The sequence below is a fragment of the Lutra lutra genome, chromosome 2, assembly GCF_902655055.1.
Source record: "Lutra lutra chromosome 2, mLutLut1.2, whole genome shotgun sequence".
NCBI classification, from domain to species: Eukaryota; Metazoa; Chordata; class Mammalia; order Carnivora; family Mustelidae; genus Lutra; species Lutra lutra.
Window position 1 is genome coordinate 146,976,874 of NC_062279.1, and position 6,139 is coordinate 146,983,012.

Genomic DNA, 6,139 nt, shown 5'->3' on the forward strand with positions numbered 1-6,139 from the left:
CTTGCCTGGCACAGAGCAGATACTCAACTATTAAAATCCATGCTAGTTAGCCTTTATTGCTAATTGGCAACAGTTAGTAATGTTTATTTATTTATGTCTTTTTGACTCCCTCTACGCTCTTCTGAGTCCTTTCCATTCTCTTCAATCCCACCATGTCTGTGTCCCTCATCCATAAAGGTGACTGTGACCCTGACTTCACTTAGATGGTTGAGCCCACAGGTAAGCTGATGTAACGCGAGTGCCTTTAAATTCTTTTCTCAATTCCAAATTTCTCCCTCACTGTTCACGCGATCCCTTCAGCTTTACAGGATGAAGCAGCAGTGCCTTCTCTTACGGAAAGTCAGCTTCCTGTCTTCCCCTGACCCCACCCAGCCTGCCTCCCCCAGGATCCAGCTTCATGTTCAGCTCTTCTGTTGCTTCTTTCTGTCCCCAGCTGACTGGCTCACCAGTTCCTGCAAACACCAAGATTGTCCCACGGGGAGAAAAAGCAAAACAAAACAGGACAACAAAACCCTCCTGCTAGGTACATCTACTCATCAGAGGCCTCTCTTTTACACCTCTCAAAACAGCAACTTTTTTATACTTTAAATTCAGTTGGCCAGCATACAGTACATCATTAGTTTCAGATGTAGAACCCAGTAATTCATCAGTTGTGTATAACACCCAGGGCTCACCACATAAGGTGCCCTCCTTAAAGCCCATCACCCAGTGATCCTGTCCCCCGCTTCCCCTTTTTATTTTCTTATGAGTCTTCTTCCCCCCTGCAGCCTTGCTGCCATTCTCACTGTGCTGAAACAGACTTGCCCAGTGGCCTTTCCTCAATCCATTCTCCCCAGCTGGTCTGCCCATGTCCTTCTCAACATCCTCCCTCCCCAGGACCCTTTGGGCCCTCTTACTGTGCCCCTGACCTATTCCATCTCTATGCTGTACTTCTTCCTTGACCTATTCCATCTCTATGCTGTACTTCTTCCTCTATGAGCCCCCAAACGTTAATGTCCTTTTAGATTCAGCCCCTAAGCCTTTTCTTCCCCTTGACGATCACATATACTCTTAGCCTTCGTCTGTTCTAAGCAGACAACTCCTAAATGTGAATCTTCAGCTTTGACCATCACTTACAAATGCCCAACTTTCTGCTAAATGTCTCCAAATGCATGACCCCTCAACTTTGAATCTCTAAAACTCACCCCTACCATCTCACCCCCAGCTCTATACCTTGTTCTGAGTGCCCTATTTCTTTGTGGAAAGCTTAGTTTCTGATATGTGAGTTTGGCACATTGGCCCGATTTCCTGGTTTGAGATCAGGGCAGGATGTGATGAAAACTGGTGACGTCACCTATAAAGAGCAACACCACTGGCACTGGGAGAGCATGGTATCACCTAACACAAGACTATGGACCAGGAGGCACAAGGTCAGCTGGTGGGGCACTGTCCTGTGCTGAATCCTCAGGGGACCTGAACAGACAAATGATGGAGCGATCAGTCACCTACCCTCACCCCCTTGGTGGCTTGAAAAGGATTATTGGCTTATTCTTATGACCCCTCACTTACAGACTATTTACCATGGGCCAGAAACCGTGCTATGCACATTCTATCCACTAACTCAAATAATGCCACCATAACCCTATTATCATCATTTTATAAGGGAGGAAATTAAGAAATGAGGAGTTAAGTAACTAGCCCAAGATCATAAAACTGTTGTGTTCCAAAGCCAGGGTTAGTTCCTGATCCTGGAGCCCATGAGGCTATGCTATGGCTCATGAAAAAAAGGACATTAAAAATACAACACAAAACCTTCCTCTATAGACTTAAATGCTACACTGCAGCAAATATTCTGACTCTGCTTTAGACATTTTCCAGCTATAGAAATAACATGCACAGTTATAAACTCTCCCACAATTTACACTGACTGTAAAAATCGTAACTACCATACTAGTCGATATAGTTCTCTAATGGCTTCATGACGTCAATCCTGTACTTCCCCAATAAGATTATAGAGCGCTGTGGAAAAACAATTTACTTAAATTCCTAGTGTGTCCTAGGAATAACGACTATAAATAACAACTTATCATAGATCTAAGGTCAGTAATAATAAATGGCACATACTTGTAAAATGCTTCTAACATGCCAGCTGCTATGCTAAGCCCTTTACCCACACCTTTTAATTATCAAGTTCATTTCATACTTAATTCACACTCATTTAATTCTCATGATAAACGTAGGATAAGTGCTATTGTTATCCTCATTTTATACATGAGGGCAATGAAGTACCTGGAGGATTAAAGACGGCTACAACTTTGACCTTCCTCCCAAGGGAAGGTGGGATCTAGGTCTCTCCCGCCTTGAATCTAACCCTAACCTATTAATCAATGGAACAGGCAAAAGGAAGGGTGTAAAGCTGTGCTCCTTTCTGGGCTGAGGCCCTAAGAGCTGACCACTACCACTGTCTTTCTTCTGGAAAAGTGACTCTGGAGGCCCGAGTCGGCTGTAAGGCACCCAACTCGAGAGAATATGTGGAGTCCAAGAACTCGGCTGAGCTCTCAGCCTTCCAGGCCCCCCTACCCAGGTACCAGATATGGGAACACAGCGCCCTCTAACTCCCTAGAGCAGCCCCCGCCTCCAGCTGAATATCACGTGGAACTGAAGAAATGCCCAGTGGAGCCCTGCTTGAATTCCTGGCCCACGAAACTGTGAGATAAAACTTTTTGAGTCACTAAGTTTTGGGGTAGTTTGTTGCAATGCAAGTGATAACCTGACCAGGTACAGAAAAGACAGACACAGCTAATAAGTAACAGACAGTAAGAGACAGAGTTAGGATTTAAAGCCAGGGAACGGCTCCAAAGCCCACATGCTTAACCACTACTCTGAGTTACACATGACAGACACAGGCGTTCCTTGGACCAAATCAGCTGTCCCTTCAGTCTACCACCCACGCCTCACCGCCCAGGTACAGCATATGTGGGGATGAAAGCGTGCTTGTGTGACACAAAGAGCACAGATGTATCTCCATCTCTGCAGCTTCTCACACTGTGTGACAAGGAACAAAAATCTGTGGTAAAGACACTGCCTACTTCTGTCTTATTGATCAGTGTATCCCTGGATCTTGTATCCCTACGAGAGCGCCCTGGACACAGCAGGTGCTCAATATATCGCTTTTGGATGGGTGGAGACTCTGGGCCTGTTTTGTGATATGTAAAAATGGAGGGGTCCCCCACTGGGTTAGATCATTTTCTAAAGTATCTTCCTGTTTCACTTTTTAAAAGCATTTTTTTGTTTATTTTTAGAGAGAAAGAGACAGCAAGCATGCGAGTGGGGCACGGAGGAACAGAGTGAGAGGGAGGGAATCTTAAGCAGGCTCTACACTCAGTGCAGAGCCTTACATGGGGCTTGATCTCCCCACCCTGGGATCATGACCTGAGTAGAAATCAATCGTGAGACACTCAGCCAATGGAGCCAGCTAGGAGCTCCAGTATCTTCCTATTTTAAATGCTATAAATCTATACAAAAAATGTGATGGTGGAAAGAGGGACCGAATGGCATCAGAAGGAATGAAAATATGGGAAAAGAGAAAAACACAAGAAAAAGCTTAAATGCGGGCGCCTGGGTGGCTCAGTGGGTTAAGCCTCTGCCTTCAGCTCGGGTCATGATCTCAGGGTCCTGGGGTCGAGCCCCGCACCGGGCTCTCTGCTGAGCAGGGAGTCTGCTTCCCTCTCTCTCTCTGCCTGCCTCTCTGCCTGCTTGTGATCTCTCTCTCTCTCTGTGTCAAATAAATAAATAAAATCTTAAAAAAAAGAAAGAAAGAAAGAAAGAAAGAAAGAAAGAAAGAAAGAAAAAGCTTAAATGTGAATGGAGAGGTGCTTCTAAATAGAAAAAGAGCCAGAACGTAATTTTATCCTGTAGAGAGGCTCCTAGAGCAAAGAGCTTTCTGTTCTGTTTACCAACTGGTCAAAACAAGAATTTGTAGAAATTTGTTCCCTGGGCCATTAATGGATCACTTCTCAAGGGTCCACAGTTCACACACCCCAGCACCCAGCCTGCCTTAAAGTGGGCCTACCTTTGTCTTTGGCCATCCATGATGGTTTTCAAACGGCTTATTTCTAATCCACCTCCCACCCCGACTCCAAACCCCATGACTAGCAAGCAAGTCTGGTTCTTGTCCTAGCCCTACGCTGACCCTACGATGCTATGTAGGCCAACGAGGCTAACTGCTGAGACACTGTGAGACATTGCTGTGAGGCGGAAATGCTGATAAACTGAGGCCTGTTCCCTGTCCTCCACAGACTGTCTCGGTTTTCACATCATTCACCTAACTTTATAGTGCGTCACTCCATGCCAGACACTGAGGGTATGAGAGTGAAACACTCACACATGGTCACCTATACCTTCAGGAAGCGTCGGTCCACCAGAGTGAAAGAGCAATTCAACTCCCTCCATCCTAACCTCAGTCTGCACTTTCTGATTATGTTCTTCTTCCCGGTTCATCTTTTAACTCAGGCAAAAGACCCCGTGGGCAATGCATTCCAACTGACGGAAACTACCCCGTCAAGCCATAAGCACTGCCCTGAACCAGGAAGACCCCATGTGACTGACCCCAAGACAACAATGGGCTTCCTTCACGGCCCACCTGCACTTATCTACCAACGTTTGTCCCAGATTTTCCTTAACATAAACCTGAAAGCACTTCCACGACTTTGGAGACGGTCTTTGCCTTCCCCATGTTGGCCTCCTTGAAATAAATCCTTTTCCGGTTTCACCACCACCCATTTGTCTGCCTTTGAATTTTGTCAGCAGTCTCTTTGGGACTCCCCTAGCCAGGTGCTCTTGTACCCAGATGCCCCGACACAGGAAAAACAATAGCACTATCCTGGAGATACTGAATAAGGGAAGTAGAAATTAATTTGAAGGAGGAGGGTCAGGGAAAAAAAATCTCAAGGAAGAGATATGTGTGCTGAAAGCTGAAAAAATGGGTTACAGAGAAAGACTGAAGAGAGCCCCTCACCCCAGGGGGAAGAAATGAAAAAAAAAAAAAATGCAGGAGAGAGCAAGAATGAGGCATACAAAATACTCAAGCACCTGCTTTTTAAACAGGGAGGCCATGCTGTCACTTCTGTTGGAAAATGTTTTCTTTCTTGTCCATTCTGGTGAATGCCTTCTCTGATGGGCTGAATCCTTTCCCTCCAAGATCCCTATGTTGAAACCTTAACCCTCAGTACCTCAGAGTATTTCAGGGCTGGAGATTCGGTATTCAGAGAGGTAATTAAGTTAAAATGAGGCCGTTAGGGTGGACCCTAATTCCATCTGACTGATGTCCCCGTAAGACATCTGGACACAGAGACAGCAGGGATGCACCTGCACAGAAGAAAGGCCATGTGAAAACGCGGCACAAACGTGGGTGTCTGGGATCCGAGCAGTGCAGCCTCAGGAGAAACCAGTCCGCTGCTACCTTCATCTTGGACTTCCAGCCTCCAGAGCGGCGAAAGGATGCACTCCCTGCTCCAAGAACCCGCTCCCCTCTGGGTTGAAACCTCCGCACCGCCCCCCGCCGCCCCGGGGTTCCCTAAGCTCCCAAGCCTCCGTCAGGCAGCTCAGGGACCATCCCCAAGTGCCGGCCTCGTCTCGGGGCCGCAGGAGCAGCTAAACCACCACGCGGCAGGCGCTGTGCCCAGGGCCCCACGTTCATCGGCTTCGGAACCGGACCCGCACGGGGTCCTGCGCCCGCTGCACGCGCGCTCGGCTCGCACGGAAACGAGGCTACGCGGGGTCAGGGACTCCCCGGTGCTCAGCACCGCCCCCACTCCAGGGTGACGGGAGGGGACCGGGAGCGCGCCAGGGGGCCGCAGCCAAGTCCCGCGCGACCCTCGCGCGACCAGGGGGCCGCAGCCAAGTCCCGCGCGAACCGGGGGCGGCGGCGGCTCCGGCCCAGTCCCACTGCACCGCGCCAGACCCCGCGCCCTCGAGAGGCAGGCCTTTGGCCCCGCGGCCACCTACCCTCGGAGGCCGCTCCCAGCCCCGCCGCCGCCTCCTTACCTGCCGCCGCCGACGCCCTTACCGCCGCTCGCCGGGCCCCGGCGGCCGCGGAACCAGCCCGACTACGCCCCCTCGGCAGGCCGGATCCGCCTCCGGCTTCCGGGGCCGTCACTTC

General features: G+C 49.2%; 1 protein-coding gene across 5 annotated transcripts in view; it reads right to left on the minus strand.

Moving 5' to 3' along the window:
- ZBTB49 (zinc finger and BTB domain containing 49) overlaps positions 1-6,139 on the minus strand; it is a 56,962-nt gene that overhangs the window by 20,931 nt on the left and 29,892 nt on the right. Inside the window, exon 1 of one of the 5 annotated variants that reach the window (XM_047718867.1) lies at positions 6,025-6,127. The exons of 2 other annotated variants lie outside the window; for them this stretch is intronic. The gene's annotated coding sequence lies outside the window, so the exon portion shown is untranslated. Of the gene's footprint in view, positions 1-280; positions 634-5,070; positions 5,165-6,024; positions 6,128-6,139 lie in introns of those variants that run through there. 2 more of the 5 variants (XM_047718869.1, XM_047718868.1) reach the window with 2 other exon arrangements.